The 24,497-nt window shown below is 35.0% G+C and overlaps 1 pseudogene; it reads left to right on the forward strand.

Annotated features, from left to right (window-relative positions):
• The first annotated feature begins 16,791 nt into the window (after positions 1–16,791).
• LOC119251448 (josephin-1-like) overlaps positions 16,792–24,497 on the forward strand; it is a 41,309-nt pseudogene continuing 33,603 nt past the window's right edge.

The raw sequence follows: 24,497 nt of genomic DNA on the forward strand, positions 1-24,497 counted from the left end.
CAGAGTGGGAAACAGAACAGGCAGATTGACCGAAGTACACTGCTGAGGGGAGCAGCAGGCGAGTCAAGAGAGGTCTGCTGCGCCATGTGGGTAACTCCCTGGCCAGAGATCAAACTTGTGTGCAATGGCTGTGGATAGCTTCATAGTGCTGTGTCTTACCCCTGCGTCACCAGGGAGCCCCCACCTCTCTAGATATTAAGGACTGACAAGTAGCCTAGTCCTTCTCCCAATGGCACCATGTAATGTAGGCCTTTGCTTCCAAGAATAACTCAGGGTTTTTTGTTTTTTTGTTTTTTAAGATTTATTTTTTTTTAATTTATTTGTACAAGCACTGGGTACAGTCAGAAAAACGGGAGGGTGAGAGAGTTCACCAGAGCCAGAGAGGGGAGCAGAGCAGGCAGAAGGACCGAGGTACACTGCTGAGGGGAGCAGTGGGCAGCAGGAGAGGTCTGAGCGCCATGTGGGACCCTCCTCTGGTGGCCGGAGAGCAGTCGGGGATCGAACCGGCGCTGCAGAGGCTGCGGGCACCCTCGCAACCCAGCGCTCAACCGCTGTGCCACCAGGGAGGCCCAAAAATAACTCAGTTTTAAAGAAATATCAGATTATTTTATTATTTTATTGAGGTAACTGTATATGACTTATAGGTAAATGATCATACCTTTCAGGTGTATGTTACCACATCATACCCACCAACCCAAGGCACCAAAAGTCCTCTACCACAGTCCACGGTGCCCCCTCCCCACTTTGCTCTCTCCCCTCTTTCTCACCCTCTAAGAGCCATAGTTCTGTAGTATGATTTCTAGGGTTTGTTATTGGTTTGGTCTTATCTGACCTTTGTTTTGTTTCTCTATAGTCTGTATATAAGTGACACCACCTGGTGTTTGTCTTTCTCCTTCTGACTCATTTTGTATGGAGAACAGCATGGGATTTCCTTAAAATATTAAAAATAGATCTACCACAGGATTCAGTAATTCCATTCCTAGGTATCTAATGAAGGATGCATAAACACTAATTTGAAGGCATACATGCGCTCCTATGTTCATTGCAAACCTTTTTATAATAAACAAACTAAAGAAGTAATTGAAGTGCCCAAAGACAGGTGAGTTGATTAGGAAGATGTGGGATATATCAACAGTGGATTACTACTCAGCTAGCTAACTAGCTAGCTAGATAGATATGATAAACTCTTGACTTTCATGACAACATGGATGGAAGTGGAGGGATTAATTCTAGGTGAAATAGCAGAAGATTCTTATTCCTCTACCTTACATAATGGAATGGGGGTTGACTGGTATGTTGGTTGATTGGCAATTAGTCAAAGACAATGCAGTAAAATATCTCAGAATCCACTCTAGGGTGGTGTGTTCATCTTTGCTATTTGCCAATTGTATGATAATTACTCTGAAAAATTCAATTATTGCTATCTTGTCTAATTTATAGTTTTATGCCTACCAGTATACCTATCTCTAATTTATAGTTTTATGACTATCAGAATACCTATGTCAGAAGTGAATTTCTGTAGCCAGAAATAAGATGCTGTGTGAAGCCCTTGGATATGCCATTGCTGAGGTGTTTGTGCTTTCTCTTTCTATTACTCCTTGGTTTAAGGAAAGATCACTTCACAGGTTGTATGACATCACTATGATGGATTAACCTAGCAATATGCCATCACTTCTAGATATTTCGCATTTTACATGGCTGACTATATTAAGAAACAGTATAAATTGTTCCTTTGATAAGAGAGCATTTTTATGCTGTGATGATATACAATATAAAAGGGTTATTAAAACTTGTTGCCATCTACAATAGCTTTGCCAACAGTGAAAGATGTCAGTAATTTGCCCCTTTTTTCTGGGATGTAGTAGACATGTATGAATCCAGTCCTATCGTTCTTTGCAGCATGTATGTATCAGACTGTTTAAACTTTGCTTAGGTTTTTAGCATATATTATCTCCCTTTAATCTAACCATCTGTTATGTGAATTTTGAAGGTTTATTTCACTTGTCATAGACTAGATTTTATGAAACCATTATCATTAATATCATGTCAAAATTCAAGATCTTGGGAACTATTTTCTTCTTTTCATTGTAATTCATCTCATTTTCTTTCTTTTCAGAGTTACTTTAAAATTTAGAAGTCATTCTCATCAAAATCAAGTCAGAGCTTTAAACTAGTATGTTCACATCTAACTATCATTTTCAAAAAAATCACCCTTTTCAAATGAATCCTTGTCTCCTCTCCCTGAATGTAGTAACTTCTGAATTTCTGCTGTCTGTTCTTTTATAAGAATTCTATTTCCATTTTCAAGCAGAGAGCTGAGATAAAAATGAATAGTTTGAAGTACAATAAGAACCCAAAATTATGCTAATAAACATACCAGATGACATTAGATTACCTGAATTAATATATAGTTATTACTTTATGTACTCAAATGCATATGATGAATGTTTGTTTAAACATCCATTATCTGTTCAAGGAAGTTATTGTTCATGGAGTAAAATAGACATGTAAAGTAAAATTTCAATATAATGTGATTATTAGTAAAGATATATAGAAAATACTCTGAGCGAACAAAATCAGGTGTAATTAACCAGTGGTAGTAAATAACAATTCATATATATAATGTTGCAAACCAATATTATTACCTCAATAAAATGATACAATTTTTAAAAAAGGAAAAAATTCATGAAGCAGGTGGTATTTAGATTGATTCTTAAAGGATCATTTTGGTGGGGTGTAGAAATGAATAGAAACTGGTAAGTATTCACATTATTGGCAGAAATAATAATATGATTGATTGGTTATCTATTGTTTCCTAATAAAGTACCACCTACTTAATGGCTTAAGCAAATCATAATTATGACCTCATAGCTCTATTTGTCAGGATTCTGGCTGTGCTTACTTGGGTCCTCTGCTCAGTCTCAATGGCCACATTCAAGGTGCTGGCCTTTCTGCATTCTCTTCTACACCTGGTCTGGGTTGTTATCTGGAGGTTCATTGAGGAATAATTTCCTTCAAAACTCATTCAGGTTCCTGCAGAATCAATTTTCTCGTGGTTGAGTGGTTGCTGTCCATATTGTGGTTGGAATAAATTTTCCTGTAGCTGAATGGTTGATGCTGGTTAGAGGCAAGAGGCTGATATCAGATCATACAGGCCATGCCTCAGCTCCCTCCTCCATGGCTATCCATGGGCATTCCAACATGAAGTCTGACTCTACAAGGCAGACAAGGCCTCCTCTCACTTTTCAGCACTTTTAGCAGATTTTAAGGCCCACCTGAGATAAACTCCCTTTTTATTAATTCAGAATTAATTGCTATGGGACTATAATTACGTCTGTAAAATTCCTTTACCTTTGCCATATAATGTAACCCTATCACAGGAATGATATCCTACTGTCTATTGATTAGAAAATAATTGACCCAGTTTCCAAGAAAAGAAATTATTCAGATATGTGGCTGCTAGAGGGTGGCAATTACTGGGGGCTCACCCTAGAGTTTGACTACCATAATGGGCTATGGGACAGTACTCATGAAATAATATGGCATTGCAAGACTACAAATACTGGAGTTTCATAGGGTAGAAAAAATGTCAAAGATGGTCAGAGGTAGATAAAGGTCAACACCTATGAACTTTAAGAATCTTATGAAAGAAGTTGGTTTCTGGGCTACGTGTAATAGAAAACCATTAAAGAATGTTCACAGAGTAGAACTTGGGAGCAGTCAGTCTGGAAGCAGTGAGTAAGACAGAATGCAGTAAGTTGATTATGGAAATAGCGAGATCAGTTAGAACACCTTTAGTAACCCATACAAAAAAAGGATGGGACTTTGGTAAGAACAATAAAAGTGAGAAAAAAATAGATATAAAATATATTTAGGAAAATGATTACCATGATCACTGGAGATGGGAAAGAGGGAAGATTATTTGGTGACTATTTTTTTTTTTTGTCTAAAATTGCTGTAAAATCTGGTTCAGGAGCCTGCTACCCTGAAATTGGATATAGGTTTCTCTGTTATATTAAAAAAATTTCAATCAACACATATTTTAAGCAAAGTAGTCTATGAATTCTATGTATTTTCAGATTTCAAATATTTATTAAATATGTAACTCAACCAATATATGGTGTACATATCTGAATGTGTGATGTATAAGATGGCATACTGTATGTACTGTATATACATACAGTGATGGAACGTAATGTATGTAGATATGTAGAAATGTCTTACTGACTATAACTTAGATTTTATACAGGATAATAAATAAAAGCAAGATTTAGAAATATAGGCTTTATGAGAAAAAGTTAAAGAATTTAATCTTATTCTACTGGTAATAGGGTAATCAATGAAGATTTGGAGCCAAATAGTGACACTACCAAAACTGTGCTTTCTGATAATTAATTTTCAAATTAATGCATGTAATAGATTTAATAATCAAAGTCTGGAAGTAAGACACTATTTTAAGTAACTATAATCCTCAGTTAAAGGATTTTGGATTTGGGTCAATGGGATTGGAAATTGATACAAGGTAGAAATGACTCAAAAACTTCACCAAAAGTGCACTAGCTTGTGCTTACAGAAAATTGCTACAACAGTTCTTGATTACTTAATATTCACTTTCTGATTAGCATTTAAAGAGCATCCCCATTCTGGATACCAATGTCACATTTTGTACATATTCCACTTTTCATACCATAATAATAAATCTTGTTTAATTAAAGACATGTACCTCATCTCCATTGAAAAACTAGAGGTTTCTACTCTAATGAGTAATTACTTTATTAATAACACTACTAAAACTTGCTCTCAAATATGTGTTATAATAGGTATGATTTTGAACATTCAAGAATTATCCTGTAGAACAAATATATTCAAAGTAAGTCCGAGTAACAGGTAAACAAATTGAGGTGAAATGACTTGGCTCAAATGCAGAACTCTTGCGAGTGCAGAGTCAGGAGTCTCATCTGGACTATGGACAGAAGTCTATGGCAGAACTCATGCTCTTGACCCTTAGGTGATCCTCCTAAATTTAACACTGTAAAAAACAAACAAACATAAATCTTTAATGATTAGTAATATTTTGAATTGCTTCTCAAACTAATTTCTCTTTTTGGATCCTTATGCCACTAAACACTTTCTGCAAATGAATTGTATGACTTTTCCACCTTATGTTATTTCCCCCAAATAGAGAAACTTAAATGCTAATGAAGATGGCTTAATGATTTTTTTGCACAGTAAATTGGAAAAGGGGGGGAAGGAAATTTGTCACCTGAAAAGAAATATATTCAAATATATGTTTCTGCACTGACAAGGCTTGAAATATAATAATCTAGTTGTAAGAATTATAGTTGTCATGGGTGAAACTAATAACCTATTCAATTAAATGTGTAATATAAAGCCATTAAGAGTCTTACATTCAATGGTATAATCCAGTCACTAAGAAGTCTTGCATTCAATAAATTTCTCTACTATTTAGGAAGCTGTTAAAACTCCAATTTTTTTCCTTATAGTGTTCTTCTAAATACATGTGAGTACAATATCACCACATCATAGAACCCACAAGTAAACAGCATGAAAACTACAGAATGAATCACTTTTATTTACTCACCCATTCAGTCCTTTGCTCTTTCAACAGAAACATATTGAGTGATTGATGTGCTAAAGATAGTGACAATGTAGGAATAATGACAGGACTTGCACTTCTTTGTTTTTCTGGGGGCAGACTTTGAATTACATTTGTGATTGGACTAGGAATACAGAGAAAGAAGTGTTCCAATCTCTGGTAGGATTTCCTTCCTTATTTGATAAAGGGAGCAATCAAGAAAGAGAGCTAAAATCATAGGCTATGGCAGGAAATAAATATCATAGTGAAAACTCACCTAGTATAAGACTTGTTAGAGAGTATAGGGCAGAAGATGAGAGGAAAATATGGAAACTCTATTAAAGGCAAGTGGTTGATGAGCACATTAATAATTGTCTGTGTTTTATATTTTTTAAGTGAAGAGTGGCCTCTTATTCCTGTTATCAAATTTGAGCCGATTTGAAACAATCTAATACTTGCCATACATTTATTTTTAATCATACAACAGAAAAATAAGAAAAGGGATTTGTTGCCCTCTTTAATACAATGATCAAAAAAACCAAGTTAAATTTATGTAATTAACCAGGGAATTTTGACAAAACTGTTCTAACATGGCTATCTTGAAATAAACTGTTTCACATGTTTGTAATATGCAAAATATCTTACTGAGCTAGATCAAGTTATACAACTCTCCTTCTGCTCTCCAGATGGGGACTGTGAGTTTATTTCTGTACTTTTTAAAATATTTTATTTTTATTTATTTATGCAAACAATAACTGGGGTGTAGGCCAGAGGTGCATGGTAGGGGTTGGTGAGAGGATTCACCAGAGACAGAGTGGGGAGCAGAACAGGCAGATCTACTGAAATACACTGCTGAGGTGAGCAGCGGGCGAGCAGGAGAGGTCTGCTGAGCTATGTGGGTAGCTCTCTGGCCAGGGATCAAACTCATGCTGCAGTGACTGACTATAGCTTGATAGTGCTGAGATTTAACCCCTTGTGCCACCAGGGAGGCCCTATTTCTGTACTTTTACTAATGAATAGTAATGCTTACTTTTCAGACAGTAGTTAATCTACTTAATCTCCTTCTGGTTTTAAGAAGATAGTTTTATCACTGACCTAAATAAGATAGCTCTTACTATTTTAAATCAACTGTGGTCTGGGAAGAATGTAGATACAACAAATCACAGAGAGATTGGCTAATTAATACTTCAACTAAAATTATTTATTGGACAATTTATTTTTTTTTTAGAGATCAGTAATTTTTATTTTATTTTATTTTTTTTAATAATAAATTTTATTTTTATATTCCCCATACAATTTCAACCCCCCCATTTTGACCCCAATCCCTCCCTTCCCGCCACCCACCCCCCCAAAAGTGTCTCTGGTTCATAGATTTTGTTGATTTGGTTTTCACTTTCTTATAGTTATTCATTTTCCTGGTCCCTTATTTAAGTTTTCTAGATTCCTGCTATGAGTGAGACCATCCGGTATTTTTCTTTTTCTTTCTGGCTTATTTTGCTGAGCATGATCCCTTCCAGCGCCATCCATGTTGCTGCAAATTGCATGTGTTTATCTTTTTTGAATGCTGAGTAATATTCCATGGTATATATGTACCACATCTTCTTGATCCAGTCATCTATTTTTGGGCATTTGGGCTGTTTCCAAAGCTTAGCTATTATAAATAGTGTTACTATAAACATAGGGGTGCAGGTGTTCTTTGGAATTGATGTTTCTGTGTCCTTTGGGTAAATACCTAGGAGTGGAATTGCTGGATCATATGGAAGCTCTGTGTTTAGTAGGTCCAGAAATCTCCACACAGCTCTCCATAGTGGTTGGACCACTTTGCACTTCCACCAACAGTGCAGAAGAGCTCCTTTTTCTCCACACTCTCGCCAACATTTGTTGTTGCTAGTTTTTTTAATATGTGCCATTCTCACTGGTGTGAGATGGTATCTCATGGTAGTTTTGATTTGCATTTCCCTGATTACAAGTGATGTTGAACATTTTTTCATATGCCTGTTGGCCATTTGCATTTCCTCTTCAGAGAAGTTTCTTTTTAGCTCTTCTGCCCATTTTTTGACTGGATTATTTTCTTTGTTGTTGAGTCTCATCAGCTCTTTGCAGATTTTTGTGATCAATCCTTTATCATTAGTGTTGTGTGCAAAAATGTTCTCCCAGTTGGTGGGGTTTCTCTTTGTTTTTGTTATTGTCACTTTTGCTGTGCAGAAGCAGTCCCAGCTGTTGATCTTTGCCTTCACTATCACTGCTTTGGGTGATGTGTCTGTAAAGATGTCTTTGATGTGCATATCCCGTAGTGTTTCGCCTATATTTCCTTCTATGTATTTTATGGTTTCAGGTTTTATGTCTAGTTCTTTAATCCATTTTGAGTTGGTTTTTGTGTATGGTGTGAGGTAGTGGTCAAGCTTCATTCTTTTGCATGTAGCGACCCAGTTTTCCCAGCACCATTTATTGAACAGACTTTCTTTGCTCCAATGCATATTCTTTGCTCCTTTGTCAAATATTAGTTGACCATAAATCTGTGGGTTTATTTCTGGATTTTCTATTCAATTCCATTGGTCTGTGTGTCTGTTCTTGTTCCAATACCATGCAGTTTTGATGATTATGGCTTTGTAGTATAGCCTGAAATCTGGGAGTGTGATGACTCCATTCCCTTCTTTTTTTTTTTCAGGAGAGCTTTGGCTATTCGGGGTTTTTGGTGATTCCATATGAATTTCATCAATAATTGTTCTATTTCTTTGAAGAATAACATTGAAATTTTTATTGGAATTGCATGGAATGGGTATATTGCTTTTGGTAGGATGGCCATTTTAATAATGTTTATTCTTTCAATCCATGAACAGGGAATGTCTTTCCATTTCTTTGTGTCTTCTTCTATTTCTTTTAACAGTGTTTTATAGTTTTCTTTGTAAAGGTCCTTTACCTCTTTTGTTAGATTTATTCCCAAGTATTTGATTTTTTTTGTTTCAATAATAAAGGGGATGGTTTTTTTCATTTCTTCTTCTTCAGATTTATTGTTAGTGTATAGGAAGGCTTCTGACTTTTGCATGTTGATTTTGTAGCCTGCCACTTTGCTGAACTGATTGATGAGTTTAATTAGTTTTTCTATGGAGTTTTTGGGGTTCTCTATGTATATTATCATATCATCTGCAAATAGTGATAGTTTGACTTCTTCTTTTCCTATTTGGATTCCTTGGATGTCTTTCTCTTGTCTTATTGCTCTGGCTAGGACTTCCAGTATTATATTGAAAAGCAGTGGTGAGAGTGGACATCCATGTCTTGTTCCAGATCTTAATGGAAATGTTTTCAGCTTTTCACCATTGAGAATGATACTGGATGTTGGCTTGTCATAGATGGCCTTTATGTTGTTGAGGTATGTTCCTTGTATCCCAAGAATTTCAAGGGCTTTTATCATGAATGGGTGTTGCACTTTGTCGAAAGCTTTCTTGGCATCTATTGACATTATCATATGGTTTTTATATTTCTTTTTGTTGATGTGTTTCATAACGTTGATTGATTTTCGGATGTTGAACCATCCTTGTGTCCCTGGAATGAATCCTACTTGGTCATGGTGAATTATCTTATGGATACACTGTTGGATTCTGATAGCTAAAATTTTATTGAGGATTTTTGCATCAGTGTTCATTAGGGAGATTGGCCTATAGTTTTCTTTTTTTGTGTTGTCCTTGTTCCGTTTTGGTATTAGTGTAATGTTGGCTTCATAGAATGTGTTAGGTATTATACCTTCCTTCTCAATTTTTGGGAAGAGTTTGTGAAGGATAGGCACCAATTCGTCTCTGAATGTTTGGTAGAATTCATTTGTAAATCCATCAGGTCCTGGGCTTTTGTTTTTGGGGAGGTTTTTGATTACCATTTCAATTTAGCTAATTGTAATTGGTCTGTTTAGGTGTTCTATTTCTTCTTTATCTAGCTTTGGGTGATTGTAGAGTTGTAGGAATTTGTCCATCTCCTTTAGATTGTTGAACTTGTTTCCATAAAACTGCTAATAGTAGTTATTAATTATTCTTTTGATTTCTGCTGTGTCCGTTGTGATTTCTCCTCTTTCATTTATGATCCTATTTATTTGTGCTTTCTCCCTTTTTGCCCTTGTGAGCCTGGCTAGGGTTTATCTATTTTATTTATTTTTTCGAAGAACCAGCTCTTGGTTTCATTGATCTTTTGGATTGTTTTTTTAGTTTCGATTTCAATTATTTCTGCTTTGGTTTTTATTATTTCTTTTCTTCTACTGGTTTTGGGGTTTTTTTATTGTTCTTTTTCTAGATCTTTGAGCTTCGAGATTAGGTTGTTTCTTTGAGTTCTTTCTTGTTTCTTGATGTGAGCATCTATTGCTATATATTTTCCTCTTATTACTGCTTTTGCTGCATCCCATACATTTAGGAAATTGGTGTCCTCCTTATCATTCAATTCAAAGAATTTTTTAATTTCTTCTTTTGTCTCCTCATTAGTCCAGTGGACTTCCAGTAGTGTGGGTTTCAATCTCCACGAGGTAGGAGAGTACCTTGCCTTCTTTTTATGGTTTATTTCTAGTTTGATGCCTTCATGGTCAGAAAAGATGGTTGGTATGATTTCAATCATGGAGTATCTGTTGATGTTTGTCTTGTGCCCCAGTATATGATCGATCCTTGAGAATGATCCATGTGCGATTGAGAAAAATGTGTACTCAGATTTTTGGGGGTTTAGTGTTCTATATATGTCTGTTAAGCCCAAGCACTCTAGATCCTTATTTAGAGCTTTAGTGTCTGTACTTATTGTCTTGTTGATGTATCCATTGTTGATAGTGGTGTGTTGAAGTCTCCCACTACGTATGTGTTTTCTCTGATGTCTGTTTTCAGAGATGCCAATCGTTGTCTGATATATTTTGGTGCTCCTTCGTTTGGTGAATATATGTTAATGAGTGTTATTTCTTCTTGAAGTATTGTCCCCTTGATCATAATATAATGACCACTGGGGTCTCTTTTTATCTTTTTAAGTTTGAAATCTGTTTTATCTGATATGAGTATAGCTGTTCCTGCCTTCTTTTTTGGTCCATTTGCTTGTAGAATTGTTTTCCATCCTTTAACTTTGAGTCTATTTTTATCTTTTGCAGCTAAATGTGTTTCCTGGAGACAGCAAAAGGTTGGGTTTTGTTTCTTAATCCAGCCTGCAACTCTGTGTCTTTTTATTGAAGAGTTTAGTCCATTTACATTTAGAGTTAGTATTGATATGTTAGCATCTGTATTTGCCATTGTGTTTGTCTTTCCTTTGATTTTATTTATTTATTCTTTTAATAACTTTTTTTGGCCTTCTTTTGTTGTTATTCGTCCCTCTGAGGTTCTGGCTTTAGGACTCCTTGTAGTATTTTTTGGAGTGGGGGTTTAGTCGTAATAAAATTCCAGAGTTTCTGTTTGTCTGGGAAGGTCCTTATTCTTTCTTCATAGAGGAAGGAGAGCTTTGCGGGAAGGAGTATTCTTGGTTGGCATCTGTTTTCTTGGAGTCTGTTGACTATGTCCCTCCACTCTCTCCTTGCCCGTAGTGTTTCTTCAGAAAAGTCTGATGTCAGTCTGATTGGTTTCCCTTTGAATGTTACCTGTTTCTTCCCTCTTGTCAGTTTCATTATTTTTTCCTTGTCTTGGATTCTTGGGAGCTTTACTATTATGTGTCTTGCTGTATTTTTCCTTTCGTCATGGAAGTTTGGTGTTCTTCTTGCTTCTTGTATATCAATTTTCAGCTCCTTCTTCGCGTTTGGGAAGTTCTCTTCAATTATATCCTTGAATATTTTCTCTGTTCCTACATCTCTCTCCTCTCCTTCTGGGATTCCTATAACTCTTATATTTCCTTTCCTCATGGAGTCAGATATTTCCCGAAGTCTTTCTTTGGTCTTTTTCCTTCCACTTCTCCTTCCTTTTCTGTTTTAGTTCTTTTTATTTCTGTGTCTTCAAGAGTACTTATTCGTTCTTCCATTTCATCTATTCTGCTTTCATTGCTTTTCCCAGAGTTCTTTAGTGTCTCCATTAATTCTTTGATCTCCTGCATTTCTTTTACTTCCCTCTTTAGGGATTCAATTTCATTCTTCTGGTCATTAATTATTTTCCCCTTATCATTGTTTTCCTTTATGACTTCTGTCAGTTTTTTAATCACAGCAATTTTAAATTCTCTATCTGGAAGGCTCAGAAGTTCTTCCAAGTTACTGTCGTTGCAATCTGGTAGATGGTTTTCTTTTTGCGGTGTGCTTTTTTTGCTGAGGAGAAGCTGGGTTGCATGTGGTTTTTCTACTCCCTACTGCCTGTTTTCTAATTTGCCGTATTCCTTGTGACACTGTGTTGCTGGTACTGGCCGGCATCTTGGGCAACCTTCCCAGCTCACCTCTGGCTCCTCTGGGGAACTTCTGCTGGGTCACACAGTCTCCACCAAAGAAGGGTCCCTGCTGCAAATGCCGGTGCCGGGCACGCTCCCCTGCACGCCCGGTCTGCCCCAGCGGTGGGTGCTGCTCCCCTCTGGGCTGGGACTGCAGGCTAGAAGGCTCCCAGCATGGGCAAGCCTCCCAGCTTACCTCTGGCTCCTAGGTGAGCCTTCTGCTTGCTTCACATAGTCTCCACCAAATAGAGGTCCCTGCTGCAAAATGGCGATGCGGGAACGCGCTCCCCTGCACGCCTGGTCTGCCCCAGCGGTGGGTGCTGCTCCCCTCTGGGCTGGGACTACAGGCTAGAAGGCGCCCTGCATGGGCAAGCCTCCCAGCTTACCTCTGGCTCCTCGGTGAGCCTTCTGCTGGGTTCACACAGTCTCCAGCAAGAAAGGTCCCTGCTGCAAAATGCCGGTGCCGGGGACGTGCTCGGACAATTTCTTAATATACTCTCCTAGAAAAAACAAAACTTCCCATAATGTGAATAATTTTGAAAGGTTTTTTAAATCAGAATCAATAGTATGGGATATTAAAGAATGCAAAAATGTCAGTTCTAAAAGATATATGTACCCCTGTTTTCATCACAGGGTTATTTACAATAACCAGAAGTTGAAAACAACCTAAGTTATACACACACAAAACAGGATACTACTCAGTTGTAAAGAAATTATGAAATCCTGCCATTTGCAGCAACATTAATAAACCAAGAATTTATTATGCTACTTGAAATAAATCAGAAGGAAAAAGACAAGCATCATATGATTTTATTCATTTATGGTAAAGAAAGAAACAAAACAAATGAATGAACAAAATAAAATCAAACAAACTACAAGAACAATATAGATGTTAACAGAAGGGAAGGAGGAAAAAGGGTAGATAAATTCGGTAAAATGGGTTGAATGTGTGGTTATGGAAGGAAACTAGACTTCTGGTGACAAGTATATTGTAATATGTACAGATGTTGATCTATGTCAGTATACCTGAAACCAATATAATGTTCTAACCCAATGTTACCTCAATAAAAAAACTTTTTTAGGGGCCTCCCCGGTGGCGCAGAGGTTGAGCGCTGGGCTGCGAAGCTGCCCACAGCCTCTGCAGTGCCGCTTCTATTCCCAGCCACCAGGCGAGGGTCCCACATGGCGCGCAGACCTCTCCTGCCGCCTAATGCTCCCCTCAGCAGTGTACTTCGTCAGTCTGCCTGTTCTGCTCCCCGCTCAGGCTCTGGTGAATTCTCTCACCCTCCCGTGCTTCTGACTGTACCCAGTGCTTGTATAAATAAATAAATAAATAAATAAATAAATAAATAAATAAATAAATAAATAAATAAATAAACAAACAAACAAACAAACAAATAAATCTTTAAAAAAAAACTTTTTTTAAAAAAGCATGAACATTAAACTAGGGAAATAAAACAGTGAACATTAAACTAGGGAAGTAAAACAGTGAACATATTTTTTCATGGAAATAAGCAGACTTTGAGATTATTAACAAATATATGTGAAATTGGGAGAAGAATTATAACAGAATTGGTGGATTGTAAAAGAAAATTAAGGCAAGATAAAAGGACGAGTGGGATTTTTGTTATATTGGTAGCTAGGGAAATGAAGAGAGACATGGAGTAATTATGTAGTCAGCCCTTTGATGTCTGATGAAACAGTGTCTGAGGCAGAAAAAATAGCATGGCCAGAAGCATCAGCTTGACTGATTCAGGAATTGTCAGAAAGATAATGTGCCTAAAATGAGACTGCAATTGTAGGACATAGAATCAACTTAGTATATTAAAGCACAAAATTAGTTCATTGGAATAGACCAGACGTGATAAAAGGAATGAGTAAGTATCCTCACTTATAACTGTATTGAGTCTTAAACTATGTGCTGACAACCGACATCATTCATGACTAAATGAGTCACCTGTAAATAGCCATCACTGAGATTCTGCGGGCTTTGAGACATCCGTAATCTATAACCTATAAAACATGAATTCTAATCTACATATACTTCAAAGAAATTTTGTAAAGAAAATGAGACAATTACACCAAGTATGTAAAAGTAGGGTATATCTTAATCCATACTTCAGCAACACGTTTATAATTTTCCACATAAGATTGTGTCATTTAAGATTATTTCATCACAAACATGTGTCCTACTATTTTTCACTTCAGTTTATCATTAGAGGGTATATTGACATTAAAATAATTTCATTTGATCTACTCATGATTTTGTGGTAACAATGCTCTTTATAAAATGAATTAATATTAATAGTTAATATTAAATAGCCTCTCCTGTTCATTATTGAGTTTACTTACTAAAAAGTATTGAAGTTTTGTTTTGCTTTACATTTGATGAACCATAATTCTTTATCAGTAGACCACATATGAATACAAAATCTTTTTAAGAGTCTCAGTTGTGAACTTTACCTCAAAATAATAAGATTTGACATCTTTTTATGCTTCTGTTATTGCAACATTCATCATGATATACTATAAACAAAGTCTACTGGGTATGTGAATATGTAAATAAAAGGGATAACCATAAAAACAACAGAATAGTCACCTTTGCTTTTTAATTCTCAGTCTTTTTGGCAGGAACATTAGTGTTTAAACATCTGACCTTTGGATAAACATAATACATTTATTTAAAGTCTAAAAAGCATTTAATAATACTGATAGTTATAGCTCTATAGTCATTTTATTTTTCCACATGGGAAAATCCTGCAAGTCAGATGTCATGCAACCCGTCCCAAATAAGCATCATGTAATAAAAAACTGAGATTTTTCAACTGTATTAATAATGACCCTGGTTCTGGGGAAAGATTGTGATTTTATGGTATATTTGGCCATTTTCTCTATTAGTACATTAATTTTCATTAGTCTATACAATAATCAGTGCTGGATGTTGACAATGAATTAAAAGGCTCTATGTAAAACTTTGTTTTCACTACCTCAAAATTTTAAGACATTTTTGTTTGGTAGCATTTCATACATATGCTCTAAGTAGTATTTGTTTTCTTGGTAGAATACTTAAATAAAGATAATTCCAACTTGTTCAGTAGCCTTAAATATATGGCTCTTCATGGGGAGATGCTTTGAAAAAATAAAGCACTATTATTAGAGACCCACTGACAATTACTTACCGTCTGCAAATGTGCTATAATGCTTCACAGAAACTTAAATTTTCTTTAATGATTATGTGCATTTCTTGTAAAGACTTTAGTAACTTTCATGTTTATTTGAATGGAACCTACTTTCTAAGAGTCTGTGTATAGATTCTGGATATAATTTTCCAATGTAGGCTATTACATCCCATTTGTTTGTCTGCTCTTCCACCAATAATTTACTCTGTGATGTATGATATGTGTCTGAGGACACACACACAATAGGAGATGATGATAATGGAAGGCACTTAGGAAACTAATCCTTACAGCATTACATATTACTCTGTGTATCCTAAATGATAAGAATAAAAGACCTTTCTTTCAAGCTCTTTATAATTTTCACATATTCTCTTCTTCACTAAATGCCTCATTAGCTTTATCTTAAGTGGGTTTTGTTTACCTAGAAATTTGTGTTCATTTTTAAATAGGACTATTTTTCAAAGTGACAAGAACACTGTATTGCCATTGTGCTACTTTGAAATCTGTTGCTAAAAGTGTTCTTTGGAAAATCAAAACAGAAATTGTATACTTACTTATAAATGCTCTTGGATTAAAATCTTCCTAAAACCTCTGTCCGTGTGACATTCTATTAGTTCACCCCTGTTTGGATTAGATCCAAATTCACATCTACAACACAGTGATTGATTCTCTGCTCTCTGGTGCACAGCATGTGCTCGTGACCCAGGTATCAAATGTTTATTCGACCTTATGTGTCTCTTCTGTGACAGTCCTCACTTTGGGAGTATTTACCATCTAATTTGTATGCTGGGTGTTAACCAGATGTGCAATAATAGGAGCGAGAATGACTCAAATTTTACCTAGAGGTTGTATACCTGTGGTGACCACTTTTCTAAGTCAAAAATTGAGACAAATTGGTTGACAAATATGAATAAACTTGTGGGCACAGAAGGAGATACTATTTTAAAATAGAACAATCCTGAAAAAGATTGTTGGCATTAAGTTTAGATGCAAACAAACTCCAGTAAACACACACACACATAGAAACATCCCTGGTTTAAAACTTGCCCCACCATTTCCCTCAACAAAAAAAAATTGCCTCTGAGCATTGGGAATTTTCCAAGATTATTTGATGAAGCAATATTTATATATTTTTTGCATCTGTCAATCTTCCATTCAACCAGGTTGATTTACACACATTTTTAATTAAAGAGTGCAGTTAAATATTGATATGTTCCCGATATTCTAGTGTGTCTAGATATCTTGTTTAGATATAGTGGTTTACTAATTTTATAGTAAATAAAAAATTGAAACCACTCATCATAGGAATTTCACATTATTTTTTCATATCCAAACACTCAGAGTACTTATACAGTCTATTATATTGGATTTTGTTCAGTAAAAGAGTAAAAAATATCGTGTTGAACAACAACCTAACAACTCATTGAATATTAAAATAATAATCAGTGTCTGGTGTCATTATGACATTTTTTAAAAAATAATATATACACATACTCAGCATACATACCAATATAGATCCCTACTTATCTTTAAAATTGTAGATCAGTTTTTTGAGTTTTGGCTTAGAAAACAATTGTTACAGTTAAGGCGATGATTTCACAGTATAATTACCAATAAAAGTATTTCAAATAATTCATGTTCAGTTTACAGAGGTTTTAAGGGGCCATGCAGACAGCTGCAAGTCGTCTTAGAGAATCTATAATGAAGGTAACTCTTAGGAGACTTATTCTCTTCCATATGGAAAACATAATACAGTCTTGACATTGATATATGCAGTGTATTTTTAAGATGACATTTACACAATACTCTTCTTGCCAATAAAAAGTAACAATCCAAAGAAGAAAGTATTTCTATAATGTGGTGACTGAAAAGGTCTAATGTTCCAACTTCTGCACTTTTTCTATTCATTCTTAAGCAAGTCAATACTATCCTAATGGAAATGTTTTTAAAGTATGTGTAACACTGAAATACTAACTTATCTAAGGACATTTAGAGTGTGATCAAAGTGATTTTACAAAAGAAACAAAGAGAAAAATATTATATAATGTTTTCAGCTTTATTCATTGTAGAAAATGAGCACGTCTATGATCATGTTGGTGTCACCTGTCTGCATGTCAGAATGGAAGCTATACTCCATTAACCTGGATAGAAACAACAAATTAGATATGGCAGCATGGACTTAGATAATGGGATAAAAGTACCTTGAAGAGTCAATGAGGAGAAAAGGAAGAGGATTAAGTTCAAAATCAGGTTGATTGTCAACATCAAAAGCTTAATACCACAAATATAATACAGAAAAATAACTAACAGGGAAAAGACATATTATACTCAGTTCATGAATTCAGATGTCATAGATAATTCTGTAGCTTATTTTTGCGTTCTCTCTTTTGTTGGGAGGTAAAGAAATTAATTAACATCTATTTTTCATGAGCATATCCTCTCCCCCTGCGGTTAACTTCTGTGATGTGATTCTAATACCTAATCCCGTGCTTTGCTGAAGCAGTGTTTCCTAGTGTACCTCCATATCACCCAGCTCTGAAACAAAGAACAGGGCCTGCTTTTTGAGACACAGGGCTCCTTTATTTCTATCTACTTAGATTCTTCACATGACCTCTTTCCTCTGGTGAACTGCCTTTAATACACAGACTTCTGTTTTTCTTGTTACTTCCTCTACCTGGATAAAAATACATTTTTATCATGTACGACTAGGACTATAGAATGAAAAGCTCAAGTATTCTGATGATGTTGTAAGAAAAAGAACTTAAAAGCATAGAACTGTGTTCAAGCCAGAATTCCCTAATATGACAACTTATGTGGGAGCTGGACAACCACCACACCCTCCTCCCACCTTTTCATGGCCCAGAATAGAATCGAAGGGGAGAGTCCACTGTCCTGAATTCCCCTAGTCTAGTGGATTCCTCTTTTCATGTAGGTTGCTAAGACCTCTGAACTCAAAATGCCCTGTGTGCAAGTAGGCATCCTCAGTAAGTGGCGTCCACTCACCTATATCATAATCTTGTGTTTGTCCTTTGTGCCAAATTTTTATTATTGTTAGGTAGTAAAACCAAGTGAAAGCAACCTTGGACAAGTCTGAGTCACCATTCTCTTCAGATGTGGAACCTACCCCAGGTTTTGTGGGCTAACGTAGCTCGCTTTACTGTTTTAATCTGTCATCTCCATGTCTTGAAACTGAGGGTTTAAAAACTGAAGGCAGAAAATATGCTGGCTTGAGCAAGAAAGGGAACACATTGAGTCCACAAAAGAAAAGTTATTATCTTAAACTATTATGTAGCCAGCACATGCAGGACATGTATGAGAAAAATACCTCTATGCCACAGAACATGAGAATAAATATTCGAGAACTTTTACTCTAAATTTGATATTATAACAAATAGAGGTCTAATGTATAACACTATGACAGAATTCTCATATTTAGCAAGAAAAAAGAGGCAAAAATTTATTTTTCAAGAAAAACTTTGGGGGCTCCCTGGTGGTACGAGGGGTTGAGTTGCAGCACCATGGAGCTGTCCACAGCCACTGAAGCCCAAGTTTGAAACCCGGTCAGGGAGCTAACCCACATGGCACAGCAGACCTCTCCTGTCTTACCCACTGCTCCTCAGGCAGTGTGTTTCAGTCAATCTGCGTGTTCTGTTCCCCACTCTGTCGCTGGTGAATCATCTCACCCCCTGCACCTCTGGCCTGTGCCCCAGTTCTTGTATGCATAAATAAATAAATCTTTTTTAAAAAGAAAAGAAAAACTTCAATTCACCTATATATCTACATTGTTTCTGAATGATCTTAGTTACTCAAAGGTTTGGGCCATCTCTGGATGGACCTGTTAAAACCTGTAAAATGGATGTGTTTCTTTAAGAAGCCTATGACATCCCTCTTCTTTTAGAAGTGATAATATTCCTGATTTTTATTGTGTGCTGTTGTCCCTTCCTTCTATCTAAAACCTGGTCTGGAAGGGATGGCACATAACATAGCATATTTCAAAAGCAACTTAAGTTGCAAACATGTATTTGGAAGAGATCAGTGCTCCACCTCTGTCTGTGTCTTTCTTCTAAGGAATATAAGCATATTTCCAATTTCAGCCCAGCAGTTTTCTCAGAAACAAATTCTTGGATAGATTGTTCTCCCTCCCCAAATTAAATATTTAAGTATCCTACTACAATCCTATGTGGATATATTATGTAATTGATGTAGTGCCAGTATTTTTACAATTTTAGAAACTTAGTACATATATTTTACTTGAAATTCAACAGTGAATTCTATACCATAAATTCCATTCTTTGTTTCAGGGAAAATTCCAAGTTAATAGAAAGGACAGGCACTTACAGAGCCAGAAATGCATGCTACAATTATTGGGGCCTATGAAAATCTGTATACAATTAGATTTTCTTCTCTCTCCATTATCCATTCTTCCTTCTCCTACATAGAACTTAGTTATAAACTCATTTTCATGCCATTCCTACAAAGATACAGGAAACTATATTTAAATTCTCAATGAATTTTGAGTAGCATCACACAAATCCATGAAATTCAGGAATTGGTGGAAGGAGAAGTCTTCTTTCCTAAAATATAAGATTGATGGTGTGAGTAGATTTTATCTTAGAGATGATTTTCAAAATTTTATTTCTGTAGATATTAATAACCTCATATCTGTAGAGTAACATTCTATTGTAAAAATACAGTGAATTATATATGATCACATACCTATGAATATATGAAAACACCTATATATAGGTTATTACCCTATTTGTCCATCTAAAGTTTAGAGAGATCATATCAAATCACATACAAATTTAAATCACAGATGTGTTAGTCATGATATTCAGATATAGGAATAACTTTCAATAATTGAGTTATATCATGCAGTGGGATTTCCTCTTCTTACTAAGCTTCCATAAATTTTTGTGCCACATGTGCACTCAGAAAGTATCTAAAATTTAGAAACAGTGAAGTCCTAAGGGTTTGTATTTGAGGTGATGATCATGGATCATATTCCCTTGAATTGGGACAGGAACTTTATTATGGTTACAGTAATTGGCATATTTTTATGGATTCATTTTCTAATTTGGCACCCACTCAATTTTACTGCTCATGCTACAGTAGTGGCATGATGGATTACTGAGGGGTTTTCTCATTATTATTAAATTTAATTATTTTTTGCTCATGTACCCAGATGTGAACTCGTCAGGATTCTAATCTAATAACACAGACTGTTTGGAAAATATGTGCTGTCAATTAGACACATTTTATGATAGAAACAATAAAAAGAATCGTTAATGATTCTTTGCCTCTCAATGTACCTGGCACTACTTAATCAAAAGTATTTTGAAATTGAAGTCGTTAATAAACTTTGCTTTATACCAATAAAGTACTCTGGAATGTATTTTGAAATTAGAAATGTATTTCAGAAAGAATGGATGGGTGGAAGGAATTTGATTTTCTAAATACAATTTTCTTCACTGCCAACATATGGTAAAATCAGTATAAAAATAACAAAGAAAATAATACTATGAATTTTAAACCAAGAAAGGAAAATTTCTCTTTAATTAGTTTTTCTAGAGAGATGAATTGATAAAAATTTATTTTTGCAGCTTTTTAAAATCACATTTATTTTTTAAAAGTTAACATATGCCTAATAGGCAACTGAAAAACACAAAAAGCAAGAGCAAAGTCATCCATAATTACAAGCAGTTTAGTTTTAAATGTCTTTCTAGGTCCTCCTGTGTATATATCTATATAACTAAGCATCTATTTTTATGTAATTAAGATCATATCGTTATGTATTATGCTTTTTCACACATGAATATTTACCATTTCAAACTTCCAAGGCTATACAAGTATTTTGATAATCAAGAATACACTACACAAATTCAATCTGGAAGGGGAAAAAGTAATCCTGCCTTTCTTGGCAACAAAAATTTCATAAAAGACAAAAATGGCCATAGGTTCTAGATAAAGATTGGCAGAGTTATGATTAAATACTACAGTCCATTAATGTTCAATTAAAATGAGCTATAGAGCAACAGAGTACCCAAAATATAATGCTTCAAAGGTAATTCACTATCCAATCTATACTACTAAAGTATTTACAAGGAGGGATATTTTCACTGAATTACTTGACAGTGTTTTCCTACAGCACTGGCAAGAGATACACACATCGCTGGTTAACATCATGTGTAAATATGAACACATTTGCATACATCTTCTCCTTCTATTTTTCTTTCTGTCTCTGTTGCCAACTTAATGAACAAGTTCTGACATACATTGCTCAGAGATGGTTTAACAAATCCACCTCCAAAGTATTTCTTTTCTATTATAAGAAGATATTTACAAACTGGTTACTTTACTAGCTCTACTTTTTATCCTACATTGTCAAAATAATGAACCTTTTCCACCATAAACTGAGAAAATTTACAGAAACACACATGTGGACCTATGGTTGTGCTCTAAAACTAGTTTCTAGACAAGCAATTTCTCTGGCAGAGAGAGAGCCAGCCTCTTCGTCTTCACCCTTTCTTCTCCCCCCACTAATCACCTCAGTGACTGAGGCCAGGACTATAAACATCTCCAAGAGGTGGTTTAACAAAGATGCTCCTAGGAGACAGTCCCTTCTAAAAAAACTAACAAAAAGGGTATCTATAAAGGGACTATTTTATTACTTTTTAAAATTCTTTGCCCATATTAGCTAAAAGGCATATATAAAGCAATGGTTACATAAGCTAAACTTGTCTGAAGATTCATGGGCACAGAACCCCTTTTTCTCCATGTCCTTCTCTATTGCCCCCCAACTACCACCTCTCCCCCAAGGATGACACTTGTTACTGTTTTGCTTATTCTGCGGTTATTCTCCATTTCTTCCCACGTCAGTTTTTTTTTTTTCCTTATAATTTTAAAAGACATTTCCTGGAGTCCTTGGCCTCAGGTTTTGAGTGATTTTATCAAGAAGAAACACAGCAAGAGATTAAAAGGTAGAAAAACAGTTGGAATACTTCTTTCTGCATTCCTCCCTTTATTAGTATTACTTCTCTGACAGCAATTATCTCCCTTTCCTTATAACTCTTACACTAGACTCCAGTAGAATGCTCATCTTTTTCCAGGGGAGGTAATGGTTTCCTAGTGTTGCTAGTTGCTAGATGCTACAAAATCCTTTATTTCTCCTGTCCATATGTATATATGCCCTAATTAAATTTACTTCATTGAAGCTATCTTAATGGATGTTTCCTGCTTCGACACTAACTCATATACAATCAATACATATAATTAGTTTCTCTATAATTACCATATACCATTCCATATGTATAAAAATAAGGATAAAATTTAGCATATTAAGCATTCTACAAATTATGAAGGATTTCTTGAAGGAAAATTTCCCATTTTATGTATCATTAAGGAAAATATCCTTTTTTTCTCAGGTATGTCTTATTACCTAGAAGTAATATTGTATAAAAATATAAAGGCATATTAGTATTTATTTCATTTTGAGATAATATGATGTTAAGAAAATGATGCCGCCACAGAATTTTTCAATAAGGTCAATCTTATTACATATGTAAGTTATAATCATGAAAATCTTAGTAATTTGCATCAATGAGTTGGAATGATTGTAATTTCAGAAATAATTACATACTACCTAAAATCCTGCAAGAGTTGATTTAACATATCTCAGTGTTTCTAATTCAATAGCCTCTCAACTTTGCATTAGTTACAGTGATTTTAATGTTAATGCAATATTCCATGTTGATTCTAAAGTTGATTGAAAGTTAATAAAATTTAGAGAAAAATTTTTGTTTTTCCTGTTGGGCATACCACTGCTACTTTAAATACCTCTTGGCAAAGTTTATAACAGAAGAAATGAATCAGTTGAATATTCCAGTAAGTACAGTAATATTTTGTGATTTATGGATACCTGTCAGGACCTCACTTCCAATATTAATATTTGGTAAATACCAGCATGTTTCTAATATGTAAAACTATAAGCAATTATTTTAGACATCTGGTATATCTTAAAAAGCATGTAAAAACTCAAGGGCATTATTCATTCCTGACAGATTTGCATTCATTCCTGACTGATTTGTAGCATAAGAGTCTAATGTAATCCCTGAAATAGAGCAAGTACTAATCAAATGCTTAAATGAATGAATTTCTAACTAGAAATACCTTCTAAGCATCAGTTAATCTAGAAATGATTAAAAGTTATCATTTGTTTTTAAAAATCTTTTAAAGAATGTTTTACTAAAATGATTGCATTTAATGCATTCTGCTCTTTGCTTTAGCATCTATTAACTTTCCCCAAATCTCAAATTAAGTGATCAGCAGTTTCATTACTAAGGTTTATTTACATATATTTAAATATGGTTATTGAAAAAAAATTTGGCTTCATGTTTTTTTTAGTTTTTTTCTAAAATAGTCTTCTTTACATGATAAATTAATTATGCACTTTAACTTTAGGATGCTTTCACATAATTACATAGAATAACTTGGGAATTGTGGAGCACCTGTGAAAAAATAAAATGCAGCATTTCTAACTTAATGCTTTATTTCATCTTTATCTCTTTGAGTTGTTTTAAGGTATGTATTGAATATTGGCCTTTTCCCTTCCAGAAGCACTCCTTGTACTCCTTCAGCCTCCTCAGTGCCCAGGATAATGAACTTTATATACTGAATTTGCCAGGCTCATTTGCCCTGGCTTCTGAAGAGTGTCTGGTCCTTAGAAGGAACTCTGGAGACAAAAGGAGAATGAGGTGGGAAACTAGCTCCCAGGCTAGGCTATATAACTTTAAGGGAGCGCTCATCTCCTTCCTGTTGGGTACCTCTGTGCTGGAACCACAGTCCCAGCTATAGTCCTTACCACTTCTCATAACTGCTCACTTCCTTACTGCTTTACACTAGGAATGGTCACAGCTCCCTGTTGTGCTAGCATTGGTGTATACTACCATCAATTATCAATGTCCCATATCCTATCTATGGTACTGCAAGTAGTCCCCTCATTAAATTCTTTTTAATTAGCACATTTAAGTGCATCATTTTTCTCCTTCAAGGAGAAAATGTCTCCTGCAAGGCATTTTATTAAATAGGGTGTGTTTTTTTAAGGGTTGTTTTTTATTTTTACCTCTTTTAGCTGATTAATTTGAAATTGTTATTTATTTACTCTCTTTTCCAAAATGATACAGTTTTACTGACATAGATTTGATAATTGAAAAGTATATAGTTGACATGGAAATTCTATTGTCAAACATATTAATTCAATAAAATATTTTTGGTGGTTGTAGAGAGAAAAGTTCCCAATCTATTCAAGAATTCTTTATCATTGTTTAAAACTAGAAATATAGTACATGCATAAAGATAAGTTGATAACCTAC

This window comes from Talpa occidentalis, unplaced genomic scaffold (assembly GCF_014898055.3).
Source record: "Talpa occidentalis isolate TD23 unplaced genomic scaffold, MPIMG_talOcc4v2.1 talOcc4.2, whole genome shotgun sequence".
Taxonomy (NCBI): domain Eukaryota; kingdom Metazoa; phylum Chordata; class Mammalia; order Eulipotyphla; family Talpidae; genus Talpa; species Talpa occidentalis.